The sequence below is a fragment of the Plectrocnemia conspersa genome, unplaced genomic scaffold, assembly GCF_051122295.1.
Source record: "Plectrocnemia conspersa isolate PC_06_02 unplaced genomic scaffold, ASM5112229v1 ptg000002l, whole genome shotgun sequence".
Taxonomy (NCBI): Eukaryota; Metazoa; Arthropoda; class Insecta; order Trichoptera; family Polycentropodidae; genus Plectrocnemia; species Plectrocnemia conspersa.
Genome location: NW_028277166.1, coordinates 26,186,891 through 26,207,971, shown reverse-complemented (window position 1 = coordinate 26,207,971; position 21,081 = coordinate 26,186,891). Strand labels below are relative to the sequence as shown.

At 30.3% G+C, this 21,081-nt stretch overlaps 1 protein-coding gene and 1 long non-coding RNA gene across 4 annotated transcripts in view; one reads left to right on the top strand and one right to left on the bottom strand.

The window, feature by feature from the left end:
- Positions 1-21,081, bottom strand: part of smash (smallish) — a 180,121-nt gene that overhangs the window by 132,752 nt on the left and 26,288 nt on the right. The gene's annotated exons all lie outside the window — the stretch shown is intronic.
- On the top strand, positions 1,055-2,689 carry LOC148238213 (uncharacterized). Its single transcript, XR_015808880.1, has 2 exons — positions 1,055-2,336; positions 2,374-2,689. It is a non-coding gene; the product is annotated as an uncharacterized LOC148238213 (long non-coding RNA).

Here is a 21,081-nt window from a genome sequence, read left to right as displayed (position 1 = left end):
ATTGACTTTTATATTAAAATATAATAGTAATAAAAAATCAATGTTTATGGCGTTTAACAAATTGAATAACATACATATCCATCTAGGCTTTTATATATATATCAATTAAGTGAGAAGCAAAAGCTGTTTTAATCAAATGATTTTTAATTTAGGATTATATTTATTATTTTAATTAATGATTTTGAAGGTGATTCCTATTTTTTGCATACTTTTCTACATACATATTTGCCAACCATTATCAGCTTGTTATATTGTTATTAGTTCATATGCAATAATATAGCAATATAAATTATTACTTGTACTAAAATAAGATAGTTAAAATTAACGTTTATGGCAATTAATACAATGACTCACATACATATCCATCTAGGCTTTTATATATATTTATATTAATTAAGCAAGAATTAAATGATGTTCGTAATGTATTATTTGGCAACATTACCTTTATTTAATCATACATTTTGGTGCTACTTTTAAGTGCGCCATTGAATTTAATACGAATATTTTTTTATTGAATAATAACAGTTTCATGTGTACAAGATTTAAATCAAAACTTAAATGGGTATTTTATTGTCATTTTCAACACGCTAGCTTAGTTATTCTCGCTACTATCGAATTAAAAAAATGAAATCGTGCGTTAAATTACACCTTTTAGAAACACGCGTGTATCAAAAATGAAACAACATCAACAATACAAAGACCGGCTACTGTTCAAAAACACATGTATCTATATAATATCACTGTTGAATTGCTTGAGGTACTAGAATAATTGCGAATGCCTTGCATAATAATGCATAAACGCGATTATGATGTTGAAATGGAATGGCAGCCGCGACCTCGAAGAAAACAACGAACAATAGAAATACAAAAGGCGAGAAAAGGACAAAACTATAAAATGAAGAATTTTCCTGTTCTAGTGCGTAGTTGCAGATATATTACAAAGCGAATCAAACTTTTCCTCTATAATATATTCAAAGGTTTATGACGATTAGCCTTCACACTCACTTCAAAACTATGATTGAAGCACACATGATTTGGTGAAATGGTCAAACAGTTTTTTTTTTTTTTACAACTAGCCACTAGTATTGTATCTTACCCAAATACTTGTATATCAATATGTCCTCTATAAATGATTGATACATTTTCTGATCTGTCTAATGAGCTTAAACTCAGTTTATAAGTAGATCGTTTCTGAGGCAACCCTAATTAGCTGCTGCTACTACTACTACTCAGATTTTTCCAAGCATAACTCGCTCTGAAGAAGAACAATGGCATTGAGTTTTCTAGATCTAGCTATAGAGACACGGTGGTTGGACACGCAACTTTTTTTGCTAGTGTGACCACCACAATTGTTGCATAATGTGACCGCAAAACTGCATGTAGTTGTTGAGTAGATAAGTGACCGTTCAACAGACCCAGTTTTCAATGACAATGTCACTCTTGAGAGTTAAGTTCCAGTTGTTGATAACGATTTAGCCGCGACACTGTTTTGTCACCAGAGGCCGGATCTTTAGATTGTAGATAAAATTGATCGTCTGTTGGTAGCTATGTTAATTATCTGACGCATCGGAGTGTGTGAACGGGGTTTTACAATGAAGAATGGTGACAATTCTTTGAAGGAGGTGTTTATAGAAAAATTATAATTTTGAATATAATTGCTTGACACAGAAAGGATAACACTAGATGTACTTTACGCCAATCCATTATAAGCATTCGTTGAATTTAAAAAAAAATGAAAAAAATATTAAACATGTACTTTTCGCTTACGTTGCAGTAGTATTCTATTGAAAATTTAATATTTAGTTACATATTTATTGAATATTATGAATGTGAATAGCGGACGAGGCGCCGCCGGTCGTTGTCTGCCCGTCGCGATCAAGCAAAGAATAATTTCACCGCCGCCACGCCAGTGTCGCCTAATTTAATGCTAAATAAATCAGCCCTCCACATACTCAAAAATAAAATTATTAACATTTTGCCTTTCATAAATAATAATTAAAAATTAAGCAACTAGATTTATAAATAGAAATGAAACATTAGAATATGACATTTGCAATGAAAAAACTGAACTGCTACTACTTAAGAAAACATCGATTTGATTTATGATATGGTTATGGCAGATCAGCGAATTAAGGTTTAAGAAATAGTAGTAAATTCGAACAATAAATTAGGAAATGTCAAAAATATCTGCGAGGTAAATTTATCAGTCAGAAATTTATTGCGTTTATCAAACATATATTTTGTTTTGGAATAACCTAGTATAAATAATTTATTTTTAAAACAGTTTTTAACTATATTTTTAATAATCACGTTACGGTCCGTTCGCGCGTTTTTGCGTGATAACGAAACTTTGCGTTTCAGTACGTTCAACAGTTTTCGAAGATTAAAAATAATGTATTAAGCTTAAAAAATATTTAAAACATACGTTTATAATTATTTTATTAGCTTGAGAAAAATGTCATCTTATGTCAAAATATAGAAATAGTTTTATTTTAAATTTCAAGAAATATGCAGACCTTAATGTAATCCTATAAGACACATTGCGATTAAATTTGTATCTAAAAAATATAGATAAAAATTGATCTTGGGAACACTTGAATAAGACTTGAAAGTTACTTAGGATGTTTATGTTATTAATAGTTAATTGCAAATTATAAAAATACTATTAATAACATACGTTAGTATAAGTTGCAAAATAACAACTATTTATTAAGAATTTATATTTAAAAGCCTAAAAAAATATAATACTTGTTACGACATATTTTTTTTGTTCTAGCGTTGAATTTTTACACTGTTTTGATTCAACTTTGCGAAATCAAACACAATGTTAAATTCGCCTTTAGTGAGAGATCTAAATCTGCAGAGATATGTATCTTTAATATTTCATACAGAGTTGAATAACTTTCTAAACGGACAATGATTTTAAATTCGTTATTATATGTATTTTATGTTAATTTTATTTTATATTTTTTTAACAATACTATGAAATATATTTTTTTGGTTTGTATAAATAATATTTATATTAAGTTTTAATCTATTTAGATTATTTTATAGTACAACAACTAAACTTTTCGATACACAATATATAAAAAATGATTATTTTAAATATTGTTTCATTCACGTTTATTCATAAAGTATCCAAAGTTGTTGGTAGCTTTTTAATAACAAGTATTTTTGTAATATTTTAAATAAGACTATAATAATTATTTCATTAGATATTATAAATATATATCTGTTTAACTGAACGATTTAATTTAATCTTATTATTTAGCCTAATTTAAAAAAAATATACTATAACTCCATTTTATATTAATATAATATTATACTGTAGGAGTTTGAACAATGGTATTTAAAAAAACATCAAAACGACAACGTTTTTTCGGCACAGCGATATACATTAAAAATCGGCAGAACACCCATACTTGCACAATAGCCATCAATTATCAAAAATCTGCTTAAACCATTTTTCCATAGGCTAGGAAGCTCACCTAATAAAAATACTAATAGCATTGTTTGAATTATCTTTAGTAATTATCGGACGATCGGGATGATTTTAGAGGTGGAGTGGACCATGTGATTGGCTTTCAATACGCATTATCTATTAATCCAAATTATAAAGGATCATTGGTGACATAACACAACATTTTGTTGAAATAAAAAAAATGTGTCGACTATATCATTCATGAAAAATACTTTAGGCTAATTTTAAATCAGTGCGTGATTTTACTTATAAATCAGGTTTTATTAATTTTAAGGTTAATAATTGACTCTTTCGATTATCAAATGGCATATTTCTAAAATACATTAGCTTATTATAAAAATCAATTCTAATCAATTTTCCAAGCAAATTTCAAGAACACAATGCACAACTGCTACGAAATGCGCGTTCTGCAAATTTATTGCTTTTAAAGAACGTAAAGACGAACTTCATTTGAAATTGATTACTGTTTCCAGTAGCCACAGCAGCTGTCTTCACAATATCACTAACACATTATCTAAAATCGAAGAAATCAACCTTAACGGTACAAGGCACGTTTTAAATGTAAATTTGTTTTTTACGACCAAACACTCTTGTCTCGGGTTCGAGAGTTATGGCCCTTGGGCGGTCTCGAGTCGGACTGAAAAAATATGTTCTGAGGTCGCAAGTTCAGGATTCTTTCTTGTTTTTCTTCTCAGAATCGACGACAATGAAGTTCCGAGACTACCGCGTTACACCGTTTCAAACCGTTCCGAGAAACGAAGAAATCGTCACCTATTAGCATTTAACTCGATAGGAGATTGTTGGAGGCGAAGGTACCGGTTTTTGATCCAGCATCCCAGAAACCAGTCCTAAGGTATAATGATATTATGTAGTTCGTGTACCTAAGTGATGAATAACAAAATAATAATGAACAGCAATTAGACTGTACAACAGGATTCATAAACATGAGATAAATCGATACACATATAGAAGTATGATACTGATTTCAGATGTGTTATTAGTATGCCGAACAAGTGTATTTGTCACGCCGACGTATATGACAATCTGAGATTGGACGCCTTAGGTATTTTAATCTTTTAAATGGACCATAAAGCAAAGGCTAACGGTGTTTTTATAAATACAAAGCAATGCTATATTATGTATTTATTCAACAATACAATTGGCAACTGCTAAGTAGTGAGACACCATGAGTGAAATCAATACATCTTTCAAATATTAATCACTGATAACAAGCCAGTGGAAAGTGCTGACGCAGATTTTAAGTTTTCCGGATTTTTAATTGCAAAATATCTTGGTGTTTAAATTGGTTCGGTGATTATTACGAAAACAAAAATTTCGCACAGCGATTATTTCAAACAACAAAAGTTCTGATCATAGATAATCAATATACACATACATATATGTATATTTAAGAATACGCAGATATGTATAAAAAAGTCTGTATATATAACAGATGATATGATTTTAATTTTAAAATATCATATTTTACAATTATATTAGTTATTTACATTTTTTATTTGAAAATAGAGAAAAATATTAGGTAGCTGTAATTAAAAGAAAAGTTTGTTAAAAAAACCTAGTATATTCGGAATTTTGCTGTGTGGAATTTTCATGTGCTCAATTTTCGTTTACGCAATAATCCGGTCACCATTTAAATTATGGCCGGTATGCAAATGAAAGGTAAAAGACAATAACAATCTGTTTCCACCCCTAAATCATCGCATTGGTTTAAACGTCGAGAGCACGAAGATCAAAAAAACCTTCCCTTTCTCGAAAAATATTGTATATATCAAGATCTTTAATCTGGAACACTTCCGCAAAGACACACAAGTTCACCAAAAATTATAAAATTTACATTGCGCAATGATCAATTTATCAAGACAGTAAAATAAAAAGTTTTTCTTGCCTAGGTGTAAATCTAGTTAATAAACATATTCTATGGATCGTAGTTTTAGTTACAAAAATAGCAGAAAATCTATAGGCTGAAGAAGCAAAAACTCTTGTATGGTGAACTGTGACGTCTTAAAAATTATACTACTACGTCATTCCCATCATGAGCTATAGAACTTTGAAATATAAATTAAGCTGTTAAAGACCAGATGCCATATTGCGTAACATAACTAAAATTAAATTAATGATATCTTTAAAATATAAAGGATTTTTTTTTTTGAATCGACTAAAATGATTTCAGCGCCCGCCCTCCAGGGGGGGGCACTGAAATCATTTTAGATATCGTCGGAAACCAGGAAACAGTGAAATGTGTGCTACAGCAATAACACTAGTAGGTGTATCGTTGTGACGACTGGTTAATGACCTCAATTTATTTTAATCGCTCCATATTTATATTAAATATTTAATACGACACACGTGTACTAATGATAATTAATTATTAATGAGAAACACGTGAAAATAAGGAATTATACACAATTTAATTAATTTGTAAAATGTGTATAAAAAATAAATTTGTTGTTGCTATGCGAATTTATTTAATAAAAAATAAGATGCAGTTAACTTGTTAGTTCTAACTATGCTAATTTAAAATCAATGTGTACTTTTACATAAAAAAATATTTTCTAATCTTTGTGGCAAAAAACACATAATGTTAAGAAAAAATAAATTAATAAATGAAAAAAATATATGAAACTAATAAAATATAAAAAACTATAGTTAATTATAGAACTTTCATTAGTTCAAGCTAGGTTTTGTTGATTCGTTTAGGTTAGGTTTGGGTTTGAACAGCAAATTTACGTTTCGCGACTGTGAAATTGAGTTTCATAGATATTTTAGAGCAGCATATAATTTCACTAGCGGCTATTAATTTAAATATATTTTTGCTTGAAAAAAATATCTACCTGTAAAAATAAATTCTGATATAATTTCACTGAAACAGTGAGTGAAATTATATTTATATTAGTGAAAATATTTAACTAATGAAAAATATATATTCACTGTAACACATGTGTTACATCTAGCATTATCTCTTAAATTAAAAAAACACCATTTTTATTTAATTTAGAGACAAAAGAAATAATTTAGTGACAAACGGACAGTCAGTTAAATTATAATTTCGTTAGTAGAAATATAAATATATGTATAAATGTACATATCTACTAGTGAAAATGTATTTGTATAAGACGCAAGTATACATATAGCTACACTGTCAATCCACATTCACTGTTAACATATATACCACTTTAGAATGAAAATGGTTTAAACTATCTGACTCCAGTACCGTTCTTCCTCTATCTACGGATACATCTTTGAGAAACGCCATCCTAGGCCGTTTGCGTTTATAAAATTTGAAAGTTACAGTCGCATTGTACATTGTATTGTAATAAATTGAACGTCGCAACGCCACACATAAAACATTACAACGGTCGTGGGATCTTACTGATGTTTTGCAATTCTAGAAAAGCCTTGAAAATCTGGTGGGCAAGCGCGGAAGATCTAGAATGCCTATGGGCGTGTGTTGTTCCAATATCTAGTACCGATGTGTGAAATTGTAGAGATCGCGAAACAGATCAAGAGAGTGGTACAAAGATTTTTGAAGATCCTTAGCTTTGCGGCGATTTAATTGCTAATTTCTTGGCACCGTTCACAATGACAAGATTGTATCTAAATCAGCCTCAAGTGACGCGTAACAAACGAATTAATATCACTAGTCTTGCGTCTACAATATATCACACGCCATTTAGAAGCAAATCTACTCGGTCGGTCGGAATGATCTTGTTCTTGCACCTATGTGTGTCAGTGCATCGAAAACCACCGAGAAATTTCGTGCTATGCTATGCTTACTAGATACTGCGGAAGTCGAGAAGACCGATGGCATTAATGAAGCTTCTATTGGAGCCGATCTTATAATGACTCTTGGAACGGTACAGATAATTAAAACATTAGACAAGGTGGTCGCTTCACGTGGAGACTTAATAGGCGTTTAACCTTTTCAATGGTTGGTGATAGACGTGGAGGCTCGTGAATCGATTCGGTGTCTCGAATGCTTTAACGATCTTGAAGAGGTAAATGATTTTATTTATCTTGGGCTCGTAAAAGAGGTGCGCGCTAGGGTGGCCCTAAAAATTAAAAATAAAATAAGGTTCTCCTCCATCAGATCAAGGAACATGATATTTTAGAAGAGTAGATTTTTTAGCGACGCTCATTATGATCCATTTCCGCAGTAGAATGATCTCAGAACATAGACAAATGACCTGCCATCAAATATGTAAACACGATAAGGATAATGATGTCATAATGTGTTATTGATAGAAACATTCTCTAGTGCTAACTAGACACAGTCATTGATTGATTAAGAATTTCAACGCATACAAGATCAAGAGCTCTTGAGATTCCAGGCGAATTAGCGAGTCTACATTTTGAAGAACAATCGCTCGTTGTTGATGAATGACAGGTTGTGTTGCGTGATGTGCTCAAGAGCCGTAGTTCGATGACCCAGTGTGTTCCAGAGGACCGGCTCTCTTCACGGACCACCTCACACACTTCATTAACCTACTTAAAATTGTAAATGCCCTTTCCGGGAAAGAACCTCTTTGTGGACGCCGAAGTTGCTTAAGATTCATATCGGAGACAGCTATTCTTCTTCTAATTTTGATCGCTCAGCAAAAAACCTACTAGACTATACTGGTTGGTATTCCATCTGCGATTGATTGAATTTATTACGTGATTCGTGTTTTTATAGTAAATTGGCGAGGGGTGTCCATATGTGGTAGTTATCGACGTTCGACCTGAATTCTTTACTGATTCCCGTTACGTCTACAGCTAAAAATCGCGCTATTTTTTCCTCATTGCTGACAGATGATTAAAATATGTATCTTATGCCTTTATTCGGCAATATAATAATGTAAATATACATACATACAGTTACGTACAGCCTACAGTCATTTTCTGTCTAATAATATACTTTTAAATAATGTAAATATTCAATCGTTCATTTGAATAATTAACGCGATTTTTGTAAAAAAAAATCTAGATCTAATTTTAAATTATTAATTTTAGAACACCCTCAAAATAATGCATCATATATAAACATGATATATGTGAATTTTTTACTTATTAGTTTATTTTTATAAGATATTTTTCTGTAGATTCTCTTCATCAAAATGGATTTGCTTTTGCCTAAATAAAATATTAACTACATTAACAGTTAGATTAAATGTTATAGATTTTTAAAGTACAAAAATTACATTTCTGGTCCAATGTTTTAAATAAGAGCCATTGTATCTTAAAAAAGATTTATTGATTCAGATCAAAGATCTAGATACTTTTTTAGTTATTACATCTAAAATATAATACAAAGATTTGTATTTTTTTTAATTATCGATTGCAAAATTTGTTATATAAAATATAATAATTAACAAAAAAAATTGAGTCAATCTTTTGATATTTTATATCAAGAAAGTGTTATCGATACATAGTGAGAATTACAGATATTTATCTAAATCACCGTACAGGTTTGTTAAAAAACTGCTATTTTTTGTAGGGGGCCGATTTATTTTAATGGCAACACGGACGTGACGACGGCGAGAGCTAAATTTTAATTTTGGTGACCACAGTGAAAGTACGACAACCGGCGGGGCTTCATCCGCCGATCATTAATATAATTTGTGATAACAACAAATCAGACTTTGGATATGTTACTGCCGTTTCACACCAATAAAATGTTATCTATACATATACAAATAATATCCATAAAATAATATATAAATTTTCGTTAAAAAGACTGATACTTTTTAAATTCTGTAATTACTACATGGGTGCCAGTTTATTTCGCCAATAAATGGGACGGCCAGAGCAAAAATTTTCTTGGAGTACGACGATTGGCGGAGCTTCACCCGCCGATCATTCGTAACATTTGTAATAATAATGTAACTATTATTTATAAAATTCAATAAACTACTACCGCAGCGGCCCAATCAGTGTCCATCTAAGCCCTTTGAATTCTCAATAGGTAGTTTAGAAATACTTGTTTATTATTCATTTTTTATTTTTGAAACTTTATAAATAATAGACATTTTAGCATTATTTTGTATGTGTATTTAAAAAAACTAGACTTATTTATAAAAAACTAAAAAAAACTCTGCTTTACTCTGCACTAAATCACAGTCTTAAAAACGAAGACGATTTAGAGCGAACTGTTGTAGTGTAAAAAATCATATAAATTGAGAAAAAAAGTTTAGTTTACTGAATTTTAAATGAATTTTTGTATTGAATTAAATTGCGCAAAAAAATGGACAAACAATTATTAAAAGCGTAATGAATTAAATTGCGCACTTGCCGAACGTCCTCAATTATACATAGAGCTCTGTATTTGTTCAAAAATATGATCAGACGCATAGGTGTAACGAAAAAAGTGTATTCGTCACACCGACGTACGTGACGATCGGAGATTTTGGACGCAAAAGATTAAAAAAGGCCTGTTTGTGTTTTTAAAAATACATAGTATTGTTATCCGACCCAAAAAAATATGAAATATAACGTTTTTTTTAATATAAACGTTATTACAATATTAATAATACAGAAAAAACATGCATTGAAATTAATTATTTGCTGATTTATAAGCATTTTCTAATTTAAAAGAGAAAATTATAAATAAAATAAGACTAATAGTAATAGAAACGGTTCGGTGATTATTCACAAATAAAAGAAAATAGCGCACAGCGAAAATTCCGATCAAAGATAATCAATATATACATATATGAATGAATATTTAAGAATACGTCAATATAAACAAAAAAACGTCTGTTTATATCACAGTATGATTTTAATTTAAAAAAATCATGTTTTAAAAATAGTTTACAATTATAATAGTAATTTACATTAGTATGATACACTTATTTGAAGTAAAATATATTTAACAATCAAACAATCATTTATTTTCAGAATTTTCGTTTGCGCAATAATCCGGCCACCAATAAAAACTTAGGGTTAATTAAGAAAAAATACAAAAACCTTCTACAAAGTAAATAATAAATAAATTATTAATCTTATTATTAAACTGTTGAATTGGAGCTACTAAATATGTAGTACATTTATGCCTCTAAAGCAATGTGTTTGGGAATTTTATGTCCTATGACAGCGTTGCCGAATCTCCAGCTGTTCAAATTATGACCGTTACACAAAAACAGTTTTATAAACAGAAAAATAACAATCTGCACAAACGTCGAGTATAGGAAGAGCAAAAGCATCTACTACATTTTAGAAGGCGTATACATAGCGTACATACAATTAATAATCCATCAGGATCTGGAATTTCACCTGGAACTTTTACAAGATACAATTTTAAGAAGCTTTACGTCAACCTCGATCCAGCTACCGAATTCCAGAATTTAACTCAACCTTTAGAGACAACTAGAACATTACGTATCTATTATACCAACACAATTTATACGAATTAAATAATAACAACAAAACTAGTTGACGGTCCCTCACTATCGTGAGGTACCGCAGCTAATCCATAAAAATAAACGCGCGACCGCTAGTTTAGCACATATTTTTAAAGCGAAGAGATAAATTGAGGTAAAAATTTCGTTAAAGACATTCAAAAATAAAAAATCTTGATCAGTCTTATAATACTTGTAATACATTCAATACAAATAAATTCCTTGAGTTATGAAGGTTAGTCTCGAAGCCGCACAATTAGCAATTTCAGTAATGTACCGAGCGGAATCCGACCAATTACAAGTTCCGTTATCGTTCCGAGGCCTTCAAACGAGAAGAGAGAGACAAGGGAGAGATGCGTGCCTGAGGCACTGTTAATTATTATAATATAGCTGCTCGAAACACAATTAGATGTAAATGAATTCTAGTTGCAAACGAAACCAAGTGAGGCGAGATAAACGCAGCCTTAATCTGGAACTGCACGATCCACGGCTGCCGTCTGTTAGACAAAGCTAAAAGCCGCCTCTGCCGAGATAGAATGCGAGACCGCAAAACGCCACTTTGGTAATGGGGGAGTGCAAAATGCTATAGGTAAATCCCGCTCGCTCACGATTAGATTCGGAGGGATACGACGGCAGAGGAGAAGGTGAGGTATCGCTGGGGCACGCACTCGATGCGCAAACTTTGCCCTTGTTTACCCTGTTTTATTAGTGTTTGTCAAATGTGGTCCAGCGTGTAAACAAAACTGAGGTGTTGTTTGCTCTTCAAAATATGCTTCGGACAGTTACAAACACATTTATGTCGGGAAGCAAGTTCAAAGGGACTTTGTGTGCTAGACCATAAAAATACAAGTTAACACATTTGGGTTCAAGTCAACAAAACCTGACCAACTGTCAAGTTTTTGAACTTCCGGAGACGGCAATCAATTTCTAGGATTCAATGCTGTTAAATATTATTGGAATTTCTTGGACAAATAGATACAATCTTTCTAATACCTGCTTAAAGATTTAATCACTTGATCAAAAAAAAAAGTTTTTAAATGTATGTTTGTAATTATCGTACGGTCCTGCACAAATAGCCACCATGGAAGTAACGCTTCCATTATGGAGTATCAAATACACTGAAAAATCTCACCATTCGTAAAGTACTTCAATAATTGAATTTTCTATACATATATAGATAATATAATCAGTAAACATGGTTCTTTCTCTCCTTTCTTACTATTCAATCATACAGGTACATATGTTTATCCTTCAAAAGAAACACGTCGTCGTGATAAAAATATAATTGATCAGAAGGCAACAATGAAGCAATTGACAAGGGAAAGCCAATCGTTTCAATCCGTTACTTTGTCAAGTGCTCAATCACGCAAATGACACGACGAAATCTAGATTATGCATCAACTTTTGGTTACTAAAAATCTCAACTACTAGCACCAACTGTTGAATGAAGACTCCCCGTTATCCAACTACATAGGTCTCACGTTTCATTTTCGTTTTTCGGTAATTGGCATAGAGCCGCTAGGCTAGGGCCGTTGCTGGTACGTAAAAGAATGAGCACCATGCCATTATGTCAGGCAATGTTTTGATTACTTCAAATTGATACGTTATTATGTATCAGTATTATTGTCTTAAACGACCTGTCCCTCGGCGGAGGTTTGCACGATTTTGAAACATTCGTGAGAACCACACAACCAAATGACCCGAATGGGAACGATTACGGACGTGACCTTGCCGGGTCGAATTTTGAATTTTCTCGTGCTAGATTAAAAAAAAATACCCTCCAGGCGTAATTTGTGACTTTGCAGAACTCACTGGCGTTCGATAGAAAGTATCTATCTGGAAAACCAGTACTCATATGACGGATTATCTCGACAACGCCTTCCAGACCCGTCTTGCCGCTTATCGAGCCGTATATAATATTACCAGACGATGGAATGACGTAAATCTTTTGGATAGATAGAGGCAAGAAAAAACGCATCTGATAATACTAGCTCCGAGTACCAAATCCTCAGAGTCAACGTCCTCTTCCTTTTTTGTTTGGGAATACTCGGAATACCACGTGGCTCGCTGGGCTTTTATAAGTCCTTCCTAATCTACACGTATGCGACCAAAGCACGTTTTCCATATGGTTACACCCTTTTTGATTTATCGAAACAATTATCTGTGTGGTTGGCACTCGACGCTGGATTGTTCATAGTGATTTAGTATAGAATTTAAATTTAAATAAAAAAGGGTTAAAAAACTGATAAAAGTAACAATAGAAATAATTTACGAATATATGTACAACAATGTTAGCTATGTATTAAAGTGACCAGACGTACTCCTTTGAGGAAAATTGTCCTCGAAATGTTTGTCCCTTTTCGTCCTCGTTGAACAAAATTTTTATACATTTTTTGAGCTCCCGTTGCAATTTCTCCTTCGCAAAAAGTTTTCAGATATGGCATTTGAAGAAAATTTTCGAAATAACCTTTTTTAAGCTCCCCAGCAATTTGTCTAAAAAAATATTATACTAGCAGTATTTATCAGTAAGCCAAGTATTTAATATTTATTTTTAAAATGAGATACTAACACGATAAGGTTTTATATTTATTTAAAAAAAAAATAATGACGCGTGGGGAGAAATAACAGGTGACTCACTAATTAGTCACTGGCATTTAAAAGGTTAAAAAGGATTTTGCAATCGTCTTTGTAAGGCACAAGAGGTTAGTGACCGTGGAACGACGCGGATGAAACCCGTGTTATTGGTCCACTAGCGCTTGTCAATAGTATTTTTGGATATAAATATGCATGTACAAAATTATATCAAACAACTTCGCAGTTTTCGATACACGATTTATCACCCTTATTGTGGTTTTGGGTAGGATGACTATCGTATATCTCCACAAATCGGGAATCGAGTGTTATCGATAAATCACTGTTCAATAAGATGTTTAGTAAAAATATTAGAAATTGGATTCATATCTAAGAGTTCAGCTTTTTAAAAATCTAGTTAGTCTTAGGCAAAACACTTTAGTATGAGTATTTGCTCAGTATGTATTTTCGAAATTCCCCTTTCATAAGTTGGAGATGTTGTAGCATATTATAAGGAAAAAATAAAACTATGTAATGAATGAGAAGCGAAGTACTCCCTGTGGTTCTCAATGGAATATTCGATTATTCGGATTATCCGCCCGATTTTCAACTATAAGAATATCCGTTTATACTATCTTAAATGAGATTTGAAAAAAATCTTAAGAGTGAAACAATTTGTATACTCGAGTAACATAGATAGTCTATATTTTGTTTCAGAATGCAAGACAATGAGACGCTCCTTATCAACAACAACAAAAATGCTTTCGAAAAACAGCAGTATCTACTATGACCGAATTCGCAGAATTCGTTCGTTGAGAGAAACGAACACTTATCTCAAAAATATGTGTGCATCGCAAATTTTTGTGAAGTAATAAGTTATTTGTATTTATTGTTTCAAGACGCAAATATTTTATCAGTTCAATAATTCAATAGCAGTTAATTTATTTCTAGTTGTTTCATTTACATGCAAATGCGCACAAAACAAACGCCGATACGGATAATATCTTTATGTATATTTAATTCGTTCCAAACATTATTAGCTATTGTATATACAATAAATTCGATATAATTGCGTATTTAAAATGTTCCACCAATTTTGCTAAATTAATTAATTTTAGTGATTTAATTTATATGCAATTCTCCACAAAACAAACTATAAAACGACTCTGATCTAAGAGATAGGTACATCGAATTTGTTCCAAAAATAATATACAACAGATATACGAATAAAATGATGTACTTAAGCTTATTTTTTTTCTCACAAACTTTATTTAATTGAAAAATAACTGTGATTATTTTCACATCGTTAAGTGAAAACATGGAGAATTGAAACGGTCGTTTTTGCCGAGATTCAATATGACTTCATAGAATTAGCCATTAGCGAAAGTATTTTCGGTAAAATATATGATGGTAATGGTTCATTCAGTATCATTATGGATCTTGGAACACATTTTCTCAAAAAAACATTCAATTAAAACATATTAAATTTTACTGAAAATAATTTTGTCAGCGGTGCAATTTTTTTATATGTAAAAACATTGATGATATATAACCTAATCAATAAATAAAAATATTGAAGAATTTTAACATGGGGAGGGGGTTGTAATTTTATATATAAATTTACAAACCGGCTATGTTTTGCTTAACCTCATAAAATGCTGAAATGACGTCCTTGATAAAAAATAAATTAAGCATAAGTTTATGGATTACGATTATGAAAGTAATTAATTATTAATTAAAATAATTATTATTAAGTAAAAAATATTTTTAATTAAATAATATTTGACGACCAAAGAACAAAAAAATGGATCTTTAATTTGATGAATTAAAAACCATAACCTCATAACTTCGTTACCCAGCGAAAGAGTATTTTAATATATATTTTAGGAAATTTCGTTACAAAATAAAGGTCAAAAATAAGTGGATCAGGGGATGTTTTGTGTTTTCTAAAAATATATTTCCTAAAGAGGAACACTGAATAAAATTTTAATAAATTTAACTGTGTTTGTATTATTAATACATTTTATAAATAGTTGACTAATCACTTTATTATGAGGTATTTGGATTTGGTATATTTTTTGTAACAATGTTTATATTAAATAAATTAAGTTTTTGAACCTTTTTTCAATGTTTTAACTAAATTTTTTTTTTTTTTTGAAAACTGCGAAAACCGGGTTATACAGGTTTAGGAAATATTGGAATTCAAAAGTCGGTTTTTGTATAAGTCAAACACAATGATGTTTTCGACGATAGTTTTAAGGAGCTGGAAAAATGTATTTATCTATTGTAGGTGTGCATTAAAACTGTTTTTTATTTATTTAAATGTTTAATTATTTGTATAACGGTCTTCATGACGCATTGGAGAAACCTGTCAAGTCATAATATTCAGATTTGTAATAGAATATGAAATTAAAATAAATATAAATATAAAATATATTATCAAAGATGACTTATAAGTACATAACAAGATTGTTTTTGGCGATTACCGACACTTTTAGACCGTCTGATATATTAACCCTTTGGATGCCGGGCATTTTTGGAAAAATGTTCCAGAACTGCCGGGACTTTTTATTAAATAATTAAAAAGTCCAAATGTGTATTTTAGTTTGTAAACATGCTGTCGCGGCGTGCGACGCTGTCTGCAGTGAACTTGACCTAATTAATGACGAATATGCGATTGTGTGTTATTTTAATTCTTATTTGCGCTGTAATAAGAGTCATTATCGCATGACGTATTAAAAATTACGAGATCTGAGCGGCCGAACTCCGACCAGGAATCCATAACAATGATATATAATATGTTATTTATTTTTAAAATGTAAATAAAACTTTTCGTAAATTAATAAAATATGATATTTTTAAATAATGGTTTAAGTAAAAATACCATACAGACTGTTGAATATATATATATATATATATATATATATATATATATATATATATATATATATATATATATATTTACATATATATATATACTTAAATATATATATATATATATATATATATATATATATATATATATGTATATATATTTATATATATATATATATAAATATATATATATATATATATATATATATATATATATATATATATATATATATATATATATTTATATATATATATATATATATATATATATATATATATATTTATATATATATATATATATATATATATAAATATATATATATATATATATATATATGTATATATATATATATATTTAAGTATATATATATGTAAATATATATATATATATATATATATATATTTATGTATATATATATGTATATATATATATTTATGTATATATATATGTATATATATATATATATATGTATATATATATATATATATATATATGTATATATATATATATATATATATATATATATATATGTATGTATGTATGTATGTATGTATATATATATATATATATATATATATATATATATATATATACATATACATATATATATATATATATATATATACATATATCTATATATGTATATATATATATATATATATATATATATATATATATATATATATATATATATATATATATATATATATATATATATATATATATATATATATATATATATATATATATATATGTATATATGTATATATATATATATATATATATATATATATATATATATATATATATGTGTGTGTGTGTGTATATGTATAAAAATAATGATTATAATATATTTATAACATATATTTGAAAAAATGTTATAAACCCCTGAATCAATTACCCTACAGACGGTTGCAAATGTATTGGATACTACGATTTCGGAGCCGTCGGATCCGGCAGTTCTCGCTAGTGTAGCAAAAGCCGATATATCGGATTTCGGTAGCCAAAGGGTTAAAACAATGACATAATGGAGCTATTTTAGTCGAATCTTTTGCGGTATTGGTTTTCGTCCGCTGAAAAGCCAAATCGTTTTACCTCTGACGTCAATCGACGTAGTCATGTTTTATATTAGCGATTTATAGACACTCAAAGCAAAAAAATGATCTTTGCTTCTCAATTCATTACATCGTCTCAATTGCTCAACATTTTTGAATGCGTGAGGCCATTGTATCAAATTCTCAAGCACCATTATTATTCCTCGGGCTGACGAACTATGGGAAAATGGCGATTTTTTAACCGACAATTATAAATTTCAATCGTGTCCAATAAGGGCCCAAAAAACTTCTATTGCTCAACCGTTCTGCGTGTAATTTGTAGTAATGATCGCGTTTCGATCGATCGAATTCCATCGATATCGAGGAATGTCCGAAAAGGTCGAAATGCCATTAGGCGAAACGGAATAGGCCGTTTTTGGACCTCTGAACAACTTTTCAAATGTCATTAACATAATCGCGGGCAATGACGTGCAATCATACGGTACGCTCGGGTATTTTGTTATTCTAGGCTAAGGTGACCATAATTTATTATTTATATGTCATGTTTTGATATAAAAATATATATAAGTTTAATAAACACATTAAGGTACGTTCACGCGTTTTCGAGCTTAAAAAATAATGTAACTTAAGCTTGTAAAAATGTATTAAATTTAAATATCTAGTGATGGCAATACATTTATGAATATTTAGGTAGCGTAAAAATATTGACTGTAATATGCTGTACCGCGCAGTCCATGCTGCATTGTCACCTTATTTTAGTTAAATAATCCACATCTAGATAAAAAAAAATAAACACCAACCTCCCCTAGTACAAAACATTATACAACACGAGTACGTGTGTATAAATAAAGTCTAAAGCTAATTAACGTCGCCGTAAATAGGAACAGATGCATCAGACATATGGTCACATCGGGTCTGTATACAGATTTGTCAGACGTGACTTTCACACACGTCTGCTGCAACATAATATTGTTATTAATTTATTATTATAGCGCATTAGCGGCGCTGTAAGCGTGTTATAAATTCAATAAAATATATAGCAAGCTCTAATCCTGGTTTGCTTTAATTATTACACCTACGTAGATAAGCAAGAATTGCAATGCAAATATGCCGTTAAATACATGAAAGATAATGTTGTTTGCTTTAAGTGTGTGTGCAAAAATAGATAAAAATATTATAAAGGCATAACATATGTAGTGCCGCAAAATAGAAAATGCAACGTTGTAGATTATCCATAAGAAGTAATATTGTATAACTGTTCTACTACTTATTATATTGGTTTAGGGCTTACCCGATAAAACTTCAAGACCAACAAAATATTTCATTAAAAATCGCGTCAAATGCACCATGGTCCAACAAGGCTATACAAAATATTTATATTAAATAAATTATTTCTTGATTTATGCTACTTTTTAAATACACAAAATCAAACATATTTGATTCAATCAGACTACACTTGCCTACATCTGGAACATCTTTCACTGTCCATGCAGTGTCCTAAGTTGCTTTTTGTAGTGCATGCGTGTCACTATAAATTTCGCTCGAATGAAGCGCACGAAAACCGTGTTACTGATATGTAAAGCCTGCCGACAGTGATTATGGATATATTTGTGAAGAAATATATTAGTAGACATACAAAAATTTAGCATGTAAGTTCAAGGAACTAGAGTAAAAAACTAAAGGAATCCTAATGGCATAATACTTGGTATATTACATAAAATAACTCTTAGGGTTCCAATGGCACGGAAAAATATAACAACAGTGGTTTTCTCGTTGCAGTCTAACATCACGACTAGGGTTTTAAATGATTCATAGTTTTCAACTATACGAATATTGAATACAAAAATGGATGAAGTATTTAAATATATTTGTAATTTGTTATTAATTTATTTATTAGTTCAAAAAATCAATTAATTTCCTGTAAAATATTATTTAATAAAGAAATAAATATTTGTTGTATATTTTTTAATTAATCATTATTTTTTTTCATAATACTGATCAGTGAGGGCGACAAAAGGAAAATGCTAAATTATTTATTACATACCTTCTGATAAGGTACGTCATTTACACTTTTTTAAATCACCAGAATTAAGATTAATGAGACATTTTATCGAATTTATAGTATATACAATAGGTAATAATGTTTGGAACGAATTTGATACACATAAAGATCGCATCCGTTTTATGCAGATTTGTATATAAAATAAATAATTAAAAATAAATTAACCGCAATTGAATTATTGAAACGAATTAAATATAATCCTTGCGTGTTGAAAAAACGAATACAAAAATGTAACACGAACTTCACAAAAATTTTCAACGCAAGCGTTAAACGATAATAAAAGGCGGGCCTCTCCAACATTTTGTTTCGTTTAATGAACGAATTCTGCGAGTTTCGGTCATAGTAGATACCGCCAATTTTTTTATTGAGAAGAAGCGTTTCATTGTTTCGCATTTCGAAACAATATAAAGGCGCATAAAAGACCGTGGATTTTGGAGCGGCACTAGTCACTCGGGTATATTGAGAGAGAAAACGACTACATGTGTTGTTTAAATTGTTTCATTCAAAGATTTTTTCAAATTTTATTCAAGATAGTATAAATGAATATTTAAGCGATTATTAGCCTGATTTTAAACTATATTAATATAGTTTAAAATCAGGAAGCCAAAATTTGAATATTTGATTGAAAACCCAAGACAAATATATTTACTTTTTGAAAGCTATTTTGTCGATCTACTAATTACTAAAAATAATTGAATTTTATATAGATAGCACTTTTGCAATATTACTATGATTACCTATTTTGCAATATTACTATTATTACCAAATATTTTTAATTAAAAATCCACGCTTAATCTGCGTGTATTTCCGGTATTAAACACGTTTTTCTTCTTCTTCTTCTCCATAGTTGCCATAACCATAAATTTCAATCAATCGGTTAATTAATTCATCTCGTGCACCAGGTGTGTCCATAAAGCTGGGTGATACACTTTCTCGCAGTTTAGCTCGATTAGCTTCGCCTACGAATCTCGGACAGTTTTGTCCCGGGGCCGGTTCGGACCAGACCCGGACGGGACACGGACGGGCCTCTTACGTGCCGCGTGCAATTAACTTAGGAGCTATATAATCCAATTTTGCTCACATTGCAACGCGCAGATAATCGTCATAATAAATAGGCGCAGTGCAACACGCGACCGATGTATTATACGACTACCGTACGTGCGTCGAAGGAGATTAACTGAGATTATTATTTTAAGTGAGCAGTTGGTAGTTGATTGATTGATTGGGTTGCGGCAGTAGCGGCCGTTTGATAAAATTTGCATATAATTGTGTTCTAAGCTTGGTGCTATGTAGGATAATGCTAGGTATTTTTTCTAAATTAGATTGGAATTTTGTTGAACGAGCTGCCCCCGTTTTTAACTTGATTTTCCTACTAGAATCAGATCCTTGTGATTAATTTTTAATATTTAAATTAGGAGATGTTATTATAATTTAAAATAACACATTAGTATGAAATATTCATGAATAAGTCATTCTAACGAGCATTTCAAACAAATGAAAATAAATACCAACTTATGTATTAAGTAGGTGAGATCTCAGACTGAACAATTGCATTAATAACTGTCAATATTTCACGAACCACCTATTAGCACATCAGTTCCGAGACGTTAATCACTCGTACAGGAAAAACAACCGTTTTGTGT